The sequence below is a fragment of the Condylura cristata genome, unplaced genomic scaffold (genome assembly GCF_000260355.1).
Source record: "Condylura cristata isolate star-nosed mole 26May11 unplaced genomic scaffold, ConCri1.0 scaffold00006, whole genome shotgun sequence".
Taxonomy (NCBI): domain Eukaryota; kingdom Metazoa; phylum Chordata; class Mammalia; order Eulipotyphla; family Talpidae; genus Condylura; species Condylura cristata.
Genome location: NW_004567107.1, coordinates 39,153,933 through 39,169,089, shown reverse-complemented (window position 1 = coordinate 39,169,089; position 15,157 = coordinate 39,153,933). Strand labels below are relative to the sequence as shown.

General features: G+C 40.9%; 1 protein-coding gene across 1 annotated transcript in view; it reads left to right on the top strand.

Annotated features, from left to right (window-relative positions):
• PGM5 (phosphoglucomutase 5) overlaps positions 1-15,157 on the top strand; it is a 153,643-nt gene that overhangs the window by 90,011 nt on the left and 48,475 nt on the right. The gene's annotated exons all lie outside the window — the stretch shown is intronic.

Below are 15,157 nucleotides of genomic sequence, written 5' to 3'. Positions count from 1 at the left end.
ATTGTTTTTAAGTTTTAATTTTGCAATAACTATTTTGAGTCATTTATTTTCAGGTGACTTCTGATTCTGCATATTTTTTTCCATTTAGAATCATTTTAAAATTTATTTATTTTCTTTTATTGAGGTAACATTGGTTTATACTACAATATTTGATTTAGGGGGATAAATTCACACCTCCACAGTGGTACATTAACACACCACACCCACCATCAAAGCACCCACAATTCTTTACTCCCAAGCTCCTGGGCATCCTCACTCTTTGCTCCCCAACCCCAGTAGCCCTAATTCTGCAGTCATAGTTCTAATAGTTGTTCAGATTTAGTTTTGTCAGTTCCTTTGTTTCCCGCCCCCTATATTTCTCATGAGTGGAATCATTAGTATTTGCCTTTCTCCTGATTTATTTCACGTACATAATCCCTTCTAGTTCCATATGTGTCACCACAAATGTAGAGGGCTTAAATACTTTTAATTTTTTTTAAGATTTATTTATTTATATATACAGAAATGGGTACAGGCCAGAGGTGCAGGGGTGGTGAGAGGATTCACCAGAGACAGAGTGGGGAGAAGAATAGGCAGATTGACGAAGTACACTGCTGAGGGGAGCAGTGGGCAAGACAGGAGAGATCTGCCACGCCATGTGGGATCACCTCCGGGGCGGGTGGGGATAAAACTCATGCTAAGTGGCTTTAGCCACTTACTTAGTGCTGTGCTTTAACCCGCTGAACCAGCAGGAAGGGCCCCTACATTTTTAGTTAATTTTTATGTGTGGAAAGAGAGTCCTTTTAGTTTCATTTTTCTGCAATGTGGCAGTCCAGTTTCCCAGCACCATTTGTTGAAGAAACTTTTGTTGACCCACTTACACTCTTAGCTCCTATGTCAGAGAACACCTTTCCATATAAATCTTGGTTTGCCTCTGGACTTTCAGTTCTATTCCATTGACCTGTGTCTATTTTTATCCCAATATCATATTGGTTTTATTACTATAGTAATAAATAAAATGATACTTATAGTATCTTTTGAAGTGTAGAAGCATACTTCCATTTTTAACCTTTTCATGTCCAGATTGATTTGGCTATTAAGGTTCTTTTGAAATATCAATTTCAATTACATTGTTCTATTTCTTTGAATAATTCCATCAAGACTTTGATGGAATTTGCATTGAATATGTTGCTTTGAGTATGATCAACATTTTAATTGTTTATTACAGTCCATAAACTTGAGCTATCTTTTCATTTCCTTGTAAATCTAGTAGCAAATATTTCTTTATTTCATTTAGTAAACAGTTACTTGGTACTTACAGCATGTAAGACACTGTATTGAATGGTTTTTTAAAACCAGAATTCTTAAGACTTAAAAGCTCTTGTGTTCTTTACAGTATATAACTAGAACATTACAAAGATTATTGTTCTACAAGACAGAAACTTTCAAATTCCACAATAAAAGAACAGAAAAAAATGCTATTGGAGAGGAGAAAATGCTTTTAGACTGGAGGTTCAAAGCATATTTCATCAAAGAGGTGTATATTAGGCTAGTTCTTAAAGAATGGGAAGGATTTGTACATACTGAGATGAAATGGCAGGGTCTTGTCAGATAGAGGGAACAACATCAGGATAGGAATAGAATGGGTAAGCAGAAGCCATGTTATACATAAGCAATTGTTCAGTAGTTCTAGAACAGTGTTTTTGCAACATGGATAAGATTCATTTAGGATCATGAGACAGCTTTAAAGATATAATAGACTTAGAACTACCAGAATTCATTGTGTTTAATAAAGGTAAAAGTTATTTTGAGAAACATAGTTTAGTAGGTTTCATTGTAAAATGTATTTAATTGTGCATCATGTTCAAAAATGACTAGAAAAAAAAACTTGTCTATAGCTGGAGTCAACCAACATTTTCTGTGAAAAGTTAAGAGAGTAAATATTTTAGATTTTGTAGACTAAGAGACTGTGGACAGTCTCTTTCACAATGACTCAACTCTGTCATTGTAACCCTATGCAGCCATAAACAAATAAACCAATGATTTTTGGCTATGTGCCAATAAAACCTTACTTACAAAAGTAGTTCTAAGTCCAAATTTAGCTCATGGGCCATAGTTGGCTAATCTTTGATACATAAAATAGATAGGGAGTATCAAGAAACAATACTGGAAATACAAGCCCGGGGCCTAGATGTTCTAGCTTAACTCCATTGGAAAGGCGAAACCAGGATCTACACAGAATGGTGGTCTACTTGCTGACTCTTTGCAACAAGCTTTGCTTCCAGACTTTTAAGATGACTTCAACATGTAGGTTGTATTGAAAGTGAATTTTAAAGCTTCTCACTATTCATTTGTCTATTATTTTCCTTTCAAGGAGTGCAAGATTTTTTTTTTTTTTAAATGTGTAGAGCCCCAGAAGTATTGCCTTCTCTACCATTCTTCATGTTTGGTTAATATTAGCTTGGCTTGACAGATGATGCTCCTGAACCCAAGAATTTGTTAAGTGACTTGCTCACAGACCCACAACCTGGAAAATGCCTCTACTGGAATTAAATTACTGTTATACAAAAGCACAGATCTCCTGCCCAACAGTGTACGTTGATCAGTCTTTCTGATGCAAGCAATGACCAGTTCATTTTTCCAGTACTCAACAGTACATGAGACTAGAAGTCTTGAGGAACTGGATCACTTAGTTTTGGAAGGACAAAGTGACTTTATTCCACTCTTGTTCTGGACTTTCTCAATACCAGTTCTTGTAGAGGCACCAAGCTGGTTGTGTCAGAGTCACCTGGGAAGTATGCTAAAATGAGCTTTTCTGTCCTATCCCTGGCAAAGGAAGACCTGAGAATCTGCACTTAAGTAGGTGGATTCAAGTGATTTTGATGTGTAGTTGGGAATAGAAAACTCACTTTTTTTGTTTTCATGAGGAATGTGCCTATGGTGCCACCCCAGTGTTGATCCATGAATCAAGAGACAGAAATTGAAGCTGATGGTCAGATTCAGGTCCCTCACCTGCCACTTAAATTATGTGACCCTCAGTTCAAGCCTATAAAATTCAGCTAGTCCCAGGAGCTCTCTATCTGCCTAAGGATATAATTTTCAAAATTAAGTGACCCAATTGAAGGAGGAGAAAGTGCAGAAATAGAAAAGTCTCATACCCGAGGCTGGGGACATGCTTCTAAAATGTATCCAAGCTTCTCAAGTGGAGGCCATTTTCATTGTCCCTGGGGCATAGGACTGTGTACCAACTAGGAATGCAGTTTAGTGCCAGGAGAGCTTGAAAACATGGATCTACCTCAAGCTCAAGAATGCCAAGATGAACAAGACATGTCCTGAAAGAAAATTTCCCTTCTTGACCTTTCAGAACTTTCCCAGGTACCAAGCCAGTGACAGGCATTGTTCCTGTGGGGAAGGCCCAGGTGGTGAACATTAGGAAGCTCCTACATTGATCTGCTGAAAAACCAAGGTCACTTAAGAATTTCTACCAGGAATTCACCCACTTCTTGGGAAGGGTCTTGGAAAAATTACATTACAGAGAGAAAGGAGAATGTTCAATAAGATTTAAATAGAAGAAAATTATTCATTTAAATGGCATTCTGGCTACTTTTCTAAAGTTGCAATTTGGAAGGAGCCTGGCCTTGTACCCATACCAAAAAGAGAATTACTAGAACACTAAAATGAAGATCTAAAACACCAAGTACTTTAAAGTTTTTTGGCATTGTTGATGATTTTCTACCAGATTCCATCATTGTCAATGGTTTCCTAAGAAGTTACACCGTTTGGGGAGTGTATGAGTTGTCACAGCGCAGAGCTGTCCCTTTGCAGGTAACAATGAAGCATTGTTCCATTATGAGTTCCTGGAAGAGCTCCAAACTTGGCTATCATTTGACTATTACTGTCATTTTTATTATGTATTTGAAACAAGCTAATGTCAATAGCCATTCCAGTTTGCCAAATAAAATCAGGCAACATGGCAAAGTTTATTGCTTCCTAGAAAGTGCTCTATGTTGAATTTTTTACAATAATGATCATAGTTTAAAACAAGTTCTTAGGATACATTGGGCATTGTTAATTCTTTTGTATATATCCTTCTTTCTCTGTAAACTTAAGAGTTAAGCCCAAGTCTTCTGGCACTTGTTCACCATGCTCACACCAATTTTTTTCCACTATGAACTGTGGAATATGGCCTGATGTCCTCAAAATTGGCTGCATCTTCTTTTAGATCTTTTTTTAATTTTCTCAGTCTCTAGGAGAAGAGGCCCAGGATATGTGTGTGCCCTGTCACAGAGCATGGGTAGGTTTCTAGTTTTCGAGATTTGCTGGATCTCTCTGCTTGCCATACAGAAATTGTAAATACCCAAGGACAGACACTGTGTCTTGTTCAGCTCTACTTCATTGCTGTATTCAGGCCTTGAGTGAGTCTGTGAATGAGTAGAAGGGTGGAAGGAAAGATGGGAAGAAGATTGATGGATGGAAGAAAAGAAGGACTGGAAAAATAAATTATTCAATTTTGGTATCCTTTCTCTTCATTTTTAGTTATATTTTTATCATTCTTAAGTGGATATATTTCTGGAGATCTGGGTGTTAGAGTGTCCCATAATTTTAAAGATTCATAAAGACAAACCCACACAAATATAGAACAGCTGCAAGGGGGTGAGAGGGATGTTACAAATTACAGTCAAGTCAGAATTTTATGCAAACTTTTTAAATTAAGTTTTGATCTTTTGAATCATCATGTAATTATTAGCCTAAATTAATAGCTAAGACAAACCTTCTAAAAAGACTCCCTCCTAAAGCCCATGTTAATGAACAGACTTTAAAGTATATATGATTTGTTTTATCAATATATATTTCCGGTTGAGTGTAGTTATCAGCAGTTACTTGTAAATAGCCATGGTCAACAGGACTCTGAATTCCAACTTTCATGATCTTTTGTAGCTACTAAATTCTTCCAGCCTTTGTTGTTCAGCTTTTCTGTTCAGTTGTCTTTATTTTATTGGCTTATCTTTCAGTTGCTTTGTGAATGGACATTTATTTCCCTTCATTGTTGTATAGTTGTAATGCTTCCAACACCATGCTGTTGCCTTTATTTAAAGGTCAAGGTGAACGATATACATCCCAACTCAGGATTGGGTTCCCCCTAGTGCTGTTGTACAAATATTGCATTGGTTGAATCTCATGTTTCTTCAAATGTTTTATTTAATATGATATCTTAGAGTAAAATAAAGGGAAACTTCAGTCCATTTCCCCACCTAGGGGGCCATTAACTCTACATTTGGCTTTTTTCACATCTGTTCAGCATCTAGTACTTGGAATGAGGCATATGTAGATGTTCAGATGATTCCGTTTCTACCAATTTCTTTCTCTCATTAGTGGCCAGTTTGTGTGAATTTCATTGGGATGCAGATGTAGACGAGAAGGCCGTGATGACAGCATTATCAGTGCCAGGAGAGCAGTTTCTCTGTGAGGCTGTTTGACACAGACTGTGTGCACATGTGCGATTCAACCTGGGCAGGGTTGAAGCACAGAGGTGCTGTGATTATATCCCCGAGAGCCTCCTTGTGAAGTCGAAAACCGAGACCCCCTTGTGGACCTTCTACAAACCATCAACCTTGTACTAGAGGCCTCTTCTGAAAATGGAAAAAGTGTTTCCATCACAAAAAAATCTTTTCCTTTGGACTCTATACTTATAGTTCCATTGGCCCTTCCCTTCATCCGCCAAATTGATGAAAGGTGGCAAGAGGGGGTGCTGTGTGGCACCTCAGTGTGGAGGAGAAATAAAGGAGCGGGGCCTCTGAGACCATGTCCACTCTCACCAGGGCATTCAGACACTGGAGATAGTAGGGAATCATGGCCCTTCTCCCTAGATTGAAGATTTCCAAGCTCAAGGCTTCTCCTTCCACTGTCACCGAGGCTCATTAACAAGAGGGCCTATCCCTTGTTATTTGAGGTGTAATCCCTAAAATTGTGCTTTGACTCTCCCCTACCTCTGCATTACTAGTTACTAGTATAACCGCTGTAGAGACAGGACATCAGCCTTGTACTTCAGGCCATAATCCCACTGGAGAGATTTTGACGTCAGCTTATCACCTGTCAAGGAACAACTCTTAAGAGCCATTCCCTTGGCATGATGACAAAGAAAGAGTGGGATGGATGAGGTGGGAGGTCCCAGTGACTCTTAGCTGCCTGTGTGGGAGAGGTTGTGTGAGAGGAGTGCGGTGACTGACCAGCCACTGTAGCATTAATGCTTTCTCTCCTCTGAGTTGGCCGGCTTGGTTGCCAAGGGATGCGTGTTAATAAACGGGTGCTGATATGTATTATTTATTAGTATTTCCTATATGAAAGATCGACTGCTTAGTGTCACCTAATTATTATTTAATTGAATTTCTTCAATGATGAAATGAAGAAACACAATGACCTCAGTTCTACAGGTGAGGTAATGGAGGCCTAGGAAAGAAGGTCTGCTTAAGTAACTGGTTACGGTCACATTGGCTGATCCAGGACTCACAGCCAATCTCATTGCCCTTCCATTGCTGGCCTGTTTAAATGAATGCACAGGGGTCACTTTCTCCCGCCTAGTTATTCTTTTTTTTTTTTTCTACCATTCTTCATTTTGTGCATTTTTTTTTTTTTCATCTCAATTGTAATTTAGAGATGGAGTGAATATTAGAGGCCTGGGGAGAACAGTGTCCTGTAAGTAGCCCTAGTTGTTGACAGACGCTGTCTACTCCAATCTTGACTGCCCCATCCCACCCACCCATGTGCTTTTTTTACCTCATTCAACTTCTCTGGGCCTTGATCTCCTCATTTTTAAATTGACTTGTTCAGCTAATAATCTGTCAAGTGTTGTTTTTCTATGTAACATTCGAGATAGCTTCCAGCCAGCTGGCTACTTTTAACTTAGGGTGAATCTGAGGTATTACATCAAACTGCATACTGGAGCCACTCAATCATGTGTTCACACACTCAGTGAGTGTTTGCTGTGCCCTTGTGTGAGCCAGGCTCAGCTAGAATGACAAGTAGTTTCAGATGCAGACCCTCCTCTTTTACAGCATGCAGACTATTGTGATCAGAATATGAACCAAAAGTCCTAAGCTATATTTGTGCCAAACATCATTTACTATTGTTGTTGTTATTAAATTCCTGTTCCATATCTTTCATTGAGTACCATGTGGCCCAGAGCACAGCACATCTGTCCTTGCTGCTGTCCTATTTTCTTGACAGCTCACGCTGACCTGCTTATATCCAAGAAAGTTGTGTTCTCCAATTGGTAAAAGGCTTGGAGCATTTACTGCTCTAATACTTGTAAAAGCATTTCTGTGTAAGTGTGAAAAAGTGGACAGCTTTCCCTTGTGCCTGGATTTTTGATCAGATTTAAAGACCAGAACATAAGCAGTTTGAGACATGGGGAAAAACAAAAACAAACAAAAAACCCTACCTGTCACAATTCTGTAGCATGTTCTACAGTCCTAGATTCTACTAAACGATACCTTTTAATGTCACTTTTACTACAAGACAAATTCTTGGCTTGAGTGAATATGAAAAGGATGGAAAGCTTTCACTGAAAATTAATGAAAACTTTATTTGTAAATGAAAATGAGAGAAGTATAGGAGGCCCACAGCTTTTCCTGTATGTCTCGCGAGCGGGGGAAGAAGTGCGTGTCCACTACCCAGATCTTCAGAAGGGCTGCCCCAGCTCTTACCACGAGAGTTACTTTATCTGCTTGATGGCAGATCTTCGGGCCCATTTCATTACCGTGTTATTCTAGGAGTGCGGGGACTTTGGAGCCAAACTTCCTGGGTCTGATTCTCCTTTTCACCACTCAGACTCTGTGAATTCATACAATAATCTAATCTCAGTAACCTCTTGTCTGTAAAAAGGAGCTATCAAATTATGAAAGTGAGATCATAGATAGAACATACTGAACATAGTGCCTGGTACCTTCTGTTATTCTTCTAGGAATGGAATTTATCTCACATTGTGATTCTGCTTCAAGAACAAGCATTTACACATATGCTTGCTGTCACTTCACTCTGGGAATGTGTGCTAAGTAAGGTGTGCACTGAGCATGCCGGTATCCCAGAACGGCCAGGAGCCTCTTTGAGGGAGTGGCCACTCTTAGCTGGCCAACCCTGTGGGACTGAGAGTTTTCTTGGCATATGGGACATTTAGTGCTAAAACTGGGAAAGTCCAGGCTAAACAGGGATAACTTGGTTATCTCAAGAGTTAGAAAAGCCTGCACAAGTTTTCCAGACAAAAAATGGGCAAGAAGAAGCCATGATGTTGAAGCTGATTCCACCTGGTCAAGTCTGCTGACATCCATTCCTTTAGCACCAAATTTGAACAAAAAAGGGAGACCCAGTTCACTACCCCTAAGTAGCCTGCCCCATAGAGGACTAGTTGGAAAATCCTTCACTTAAAGTAATGACTCTCAACTCTGATTACTCATGAGAACTACCCGAGGGTTTAAAAATTAATGATACTGAAGCCTGCGTCCCACTACCCAAAATTCTGATTTTATTAGCCAAGTGTGGGACCTGAGCATTGGCATTTTTTTTAAAAAATTTATTTATTTGTGCATTCAGAACTGGGGTACAGGCCAGAAGCTCAGGGGCGGTGAGAGGCTTCACCAGAGACAGAGTGGGGAGCAGAACAGGCAGATCAGGAAGTACACTGCTGAGGGGAGCAGTGGGCGGGCCAGGAGAGGTCTGCTGCGCCATGTGGTCACCTCTGGGGCAGGCGGGAATCGAACTCATGTGGAAGAGGCTTTAGCCTCCTAGTGCAGTGCTTTAACCCGCTGCGCCACCAGGGAGGGCTGCATTGGCATTTTTTAAAAATAAATTCTTTAGGGATTCTAACATGCAGCCTGGACTGAGAATCTCTACCCTGTGTTCCAAGTTGGTGTCAGCAACAGGTGCAGAATGATTTCTACTCTTGTAATTGACAAATCCAGAGGTTTCTGATCTGAGTTTCAGCTGCAGTGATGACTTGGCTTGTTGGTGATGTGGGTGATTCATTTGAGTTCTTTGTCCATGCTGGCATTTCCATTTGAAGAGAATTCCTTTGAGTTGCTGTGCATTCTCTTCCAGTTTTCTTTTGTGAGGTTACTATACTTATTAATGAATTGCCTACATCTAGAAATACAGTTTAGAAGCTTGAGAAACACAAACTCTAATTTGGGTAGAGGGGAGAGAGTGATGCTTCCGGTGAGAAAAAAATAAAATTGACTTACTTTGTACTAGTAATTGCAGGAGTCATGTCATGGACTGCTAACTACCCTCCTTCTGGGTTTCAGGGCTGCTCAGAGTAAGGCTGACAGGCTTGGGGCTGGTTGGACCTGGATTGGAAAGGCAAGGTGAACAGCATATAAAGGTTTTGAGAATATGATAAAAACTCACAGTTCAATGTCTTGAACTGGGTCGCAAACTTTGGCTTTACCACCAGCCAAGAATTCAGAGGATGCAAACTTAAAAAATTATACTGATTCAGGGCTCTCCCTGCTGGTTTAATGGGTTAAAGCACCACATTATGAAGCTCTGTGAAGCCACTGAAGCAAGAGTTCGATCCCTCACCAGGGAGCTGATCCACGTGGCATGGCAGACCTCTCCTGACCCGCCCACTGCTCCCCTCAGCAGTGTACTTCAGCAGTCAGCCTGTTCTGCTCCCCACTCTGTCTCTAGTGAATCCTCTCACCTACCACACATCTGGCCTGTACCCCAGTTCTATAAGCATAAATAAATAAATCTTATAAAAAATTACACTGATTCATTCAGTGTTCAAGGAATTATTAAAAGCCATGATGAAAACTTCAAAGCATATTACTAAGTGAAAGAAGCCAAACGGAAAGACTCTATTCGTATGAATTCAACTGTGTGCTAATCTATAAAAGATAAAAATTTTGACGATGGTAAAAAGCATACTTGCCGCAGACTGGAAGGGAGCAAAAGATGAATGGCCCTAACAGAGAGGATTTTTAGGACAGTGAAATTATTCCGTATGATTCCATAATGTGAAAACTACACAACAGCAAGGTGAATGCAAGCGTGAGCTGTGAACTTTGAGTGTGTATAATGTGTCTATGTAGGTTTGAAACCAGAGCCCTGCAGCCGAAGCTATGGGGCAAAGCAGACCCTTTTGTACCTGGCTGTAGAAACGGCTGATGGGGAGTACAAATGGCAGTGAGTGGTGGGCATTTTATTGCCCTGCACCAAAGAACCCACTGGGGCTCAGACTGTAGTCAGAGGCCAACAGTGATTGCAAAGAGTGGTGGTTCCCCTATCACACTGCCCCAGGGGATGCGGCCCCTGCTTCAGGGCTGCAGGGAGGAGCATGGAGACCCGCACTGGCCCACTGGGCCAGTTTCAACAGTGTGGCTCCCTCCTCTAGCTGCAGGCAGTAGAGAGGCCCATGAATTAGGTGCCTAGATCATGGAATGGATTGGGTGTGAGTGATGAGCTGATTGGTAAATGGTTCAGTTCAGCTGTAGGTGTAGACACAGTCCATTTATATTTGTGGGGTGGTGAGGGGAGAGTGCAGGGAGACCTGGAAAGAGGACTGAAAGCAGGGCAGAAGCTAAGGTTGGAATCAACTCTGTTCCTGAGAGACTTTTCCACAGAGTCTCTCTCTGTTCCTGGCCTCCAAAGAAAGAAGGAAGCTGGAAACCTCAGAGAAGCCGAAGGGCTTCATGAAAGCCAAGAGCCACCACACTTGCCTCTGGCCTGCCTCTGACACTGCCTAGGAGGAGTGCCAGAGCCCTAGGCCTGGTGTCTCAAAGAGCTGTTTGATGTTGATGTGGGCCAACAATTTGCAAAGAGCTGTTGGCATGGTGTTTCTGACTCTGCCACCTCCTAGTGACCAGTACTAGTGGGCAGTACCACCAGTGCTGTTGACAGAAGACCAGCACTCAGTATTCAGGTCACCCCTGAATGAGAGCTGTTCGCCACTCCTGATCATCCGGCACTGGCTCACAGCGCTGCTGCCCCTGTTGCTGCCCACCCCAACCTTCAGAGCGCCATCTCAGAGGCCCCACCTGGAAGCCCTCCAGCTGCGGTGGCTTAGGTCCTGGCCTGCTGCTTGCTGGCTGCCACCAGCTCCAGGCACTTGTTGACAGGATGGAGCCATCTTGGACGAGCGGCCTTCTGGACACTGTGGGCACTATTTGGGACGAGATAGCCCAGAACTCTTTGTTTCCTCTGCTTGTTAAATAAAGTCCCGTGTTGTTCCCTGAACCTGAGTGTTCTTGGAATTGTACATCTGGTTGAGAACCCACACAGTGACCTGTCCTCTACTGGCCACTGTGCTTTGGGAGCCGTAGCTGCTGTATTGCTCTGTTTCAAGTTCATCCAAGTAGGTGTCTTATTTGTGTGGGGACAGGAGTATTTGCGCACTCTCTGTGTTTTCCAGACAATTTGGCTGTGAAGCTAAGAAAATGAAGCCACTCTGAAAATTAGAATGCATTAAAAATATCTTGGCTATAATATGTATGTTAGAGTAGAAGAATATTTTTCTGGGATCTCATGTTCTATAAATGGAGCAGATGTGAATATGTAAGATGAGAAGGTAAAAGAGAGTTTTTCTCCCCAAACAACTGTTTGCTGTTCACAGAATGTTGGGATTTGGGATTTTGCCTGGGAAGAAAGTTGGGTGGGGGAGGGGATGGGGGTGAAACATAGGCTTGGGGGAGCCCCTCTCTGCAACTTATCAGCCACAGTAGAAATGCTGTGAGGGATGTTGGTATGCTTCTGAAGCTGTGTTCTGCTAGCGGGTCCTCCCTGTGAGTTCAGGGGAGTCTATCCCCAGCTTGTCCTGAATCCAGGGTTGGCAGCTCAGCAATACCCCTCCTTCCCATCTTTTCTGTCAGGCACTGAAGCCTTATAGGATGTTCCTGGTGTTAATCCTAAGCCCTTATCCCACTCTCTGTGTTCTATAAAGCTATTGCTCACTATGGGAAACGGAACAATCAATAGGGTCACAGTTCATCACCTGTTCGTTGTGGTTTTGATCCCTTTAAAGTCCTAGTTGGCACGTGGCGAATTCATTGTTTTTAAATCTAGACATTTACACTCCATTGACAGCTTAAACCTTTTTATTTTATTATCTTGAAAAAATATAGTCAAGGGTTGCTTCATGACATTCCAGTCCACAATGGGCATGCAGAAGATGCTGGTCCTCATAACCTGTCACAAAGCATAGGTGCCCAGAAGGCTGTACCATCAGGACTGTGTGATTGCTCTCCACAACGTACCATGCAATGATGAAATTGCCTGAGAACACATTTCTCAGAATGTATTTTTGTTGTTAAGTTATACATACCAGTACCTATTTACCGTGGAAATAAAGCAAAGGAAAGAAAAAAATAACACCTATGATTCTACCAGGTATTTCAGAGATAACCATTGTTAGTGGTTTGGTGTATAGCCTTTGTGCACACATATAGATACATATCTACCTATACTTGTCTATGAAAATGTAGGGAATATTCTTTCTGGAACTGATTTTTATTTATTAAAAGTGGAAGAACGCGTGCTACTAAAGAAGTACTTTTTTTTTTCTGTTTTTCTCTTTTCACATAACTACTTTAATGAAAGCCCTTTGAGTAAAATTTAAGAAGTAGAATAGCTGGGTGATAGCTTTAGATTATTGATAATTATTGAAAAATTATTCTAACAGACAGACGGTCCTTTGCTGGTACAAACTATTCCCGCCTCCCCTAACTAATATGTCGGTTTCCAAATGGTGTTCTGCTTTTTGGACTTTAACCACAGTGAGATCAAACATTTGTTCAAATGCTTATTAACTACTAGTATTTATCTCTTGGAAGTTATGTGTGTGTGTGTTTCCCATACAGTTCAGTTTTCTAATGGATTCCACTTTTTCCTTTATTTTAATATATAGTGTAATAGCCCTGCTATATATGGCAAAATAGTCCTCCCTTCTATTTTTACTCTGTTCATAGTAAGATTTTAAAAAACTATTTGATATTTTTGTGTTTCTACTTTTTCTTGTATAATTTAGCTGTCACTGATGTGGCATTATAGCTCATGTGCCTTAAAGAGTTATTAAAAGGAAATTCCTTTCCCCAAAGTTCCCTCCAAAGCTCATTCTTAGAGTCCAGTGGAAATACCTGCATAATTGCAATATCATCAACAGCTTTAGCCCCACCTCCAAAGGCTGTGAAGAACACAGTTAATTGTACTTAATCATCCACTCCTGATGGATCTTGGCAAATATTTAATTTGTAGGTAATTATTGATATATCCAAGCCAACTCACAATTTTTTGTGTTGTTGCTTACAATTGGTTGAAGTGGATTTTTAAAATTTCTGCTGGGGAACTAAATATCTCCCTACCTCTAAATTATGACATCTTCTCTCACAGACTTAACAGCTTCTGATTGTTCTATCTTAATGTAATGTTATCCAGCTGAAGACCCAAGGTATACAAATCCTGTGTTTTATAACAAAAGAGCATTTTTTTCTAACCAGTAAGTATAAGTGATTTCCCCTCCAACTATAAAAGGACAAAAGGTTTTGAAATTACCCCTCTGGGCAGGGTTTCCTAAACTTGTTATTTTGGCACTTGGCCATGGAAGAAACCCAGAATCTTCTTAACTTCAATCTTTGTAACAGTGTGAACAATTTGCTGGATGAGACTAGGATCACTCCACAGGGTGATGATTGATGGATTGGTGCCTAGGGTCTTCTCCTCCTTAGAGACAGCTACAACCAGACAGCTGGCAATGCCACATCAGACCATGGATGGGTGTGGGAAAAACTAGAGACTTGATACTTTTTCCTTTTTTAATTATCTTCACTGCCCTCTTCAAGGTTGTGTGTTTTCTTTTTTGAGGAAAAACATTTAACATTGTGAAAGTAACAAGAATAGATGGTCCATAGTTTCAGTGTGAAGTTCTCAAAGTTGCTTGACTCAGATATTGTTTCAGCCTACTTCCAAGGTTTAAAAAGTTCTATAACCTTGGGTCTCCCTTTTTGATTTTCTACGTGCTTCAGTGTTGAAACCCAAGAGTACCACTGTCCATTAACATTGTTCTGTTGCAAGAAGAAATCGTTCACCTTTTATCCCAGTCTCTGAAGACATTGCTATTGGTATCTATGGGGATAGAATTATAAACTGAAAATAACTGAAAATAATTTGCCTCAAGTGCGTATTAAGGAATCAACACCATGTCTATGCTTTATACAAACTACCACCACCACCACCAGCACCAGTAGCAACAACAAATGTTCTTGCCATCCCAGGCACATTGAGTCACGGGCCTGGTAGCTCTCCCTTGTGGAGGGCCCTCCTGGTCCCTACACTGCAAACAAGGACTGAATGTCACACAGAAGAGGCTGAGCTAGAATTTGAACTTGAACAGTCTGAAATGAGAATCTGTCTCCTCAACTTGATTAAATGGACACAACACTCCCACAAGGTTGGTGATGGTGTTCCCATTTTACAAATGGGCTGAGGCTGAGGCTCAGAAAAGTAAGCAAGCTTGCGGTAACTTCGCACATACCCAGAAGTAACTGTGTTTGGTTTAAAACTATAATTCCAGAGCTTTACCCATGATACCATTTTTCTGTCACTTCAACATAATCCTTTTACTTTTTACATTTCAAGTATGCAGTGTTAAAATTAGACATCTGTGGATACAGCATTGTGAACTCCAAGAGTCTAGGTGCCAATTTCCACGGCATAACTGACCCCTTTCCCTCATTTTCCCACCTGTGTTCCCTATTCCCCCTTCTGGTAATCTCCATTTTCTTTCTGTAGTCTAAGGGTTTGCTTTTGTTTGTTCACTTGTTTTCTTTCTTCATTTTCCACATGAGTACAACATGTCCCATTATTGCATTCATGTTTTAGTCACTTCAGAAGTGGTTACAGTGGGCCACTGCTTAAATAGACTTACGTTTTTCTAGTTCTTTTTGTGCAGGAAGCTTCTTGTTTAGCCTCTTCATTCACATGAACCACAATACAAACTGCCTTTCTTTCTATATAAATAACTGTAGGAATAAGTTTCCAAATGTATTCCTGCTTTAGGGGCTTCACTGTTTCTGTTCCCAGCCTGGAATACTCTGTTTCCAGATCTGACATGGCTGACTCATGATCACATGTCAGCTCAAGGGGCTGAGTGTGACTAATTATGGTTAGCTTCCTAAGGCTGCAGTAACAAATT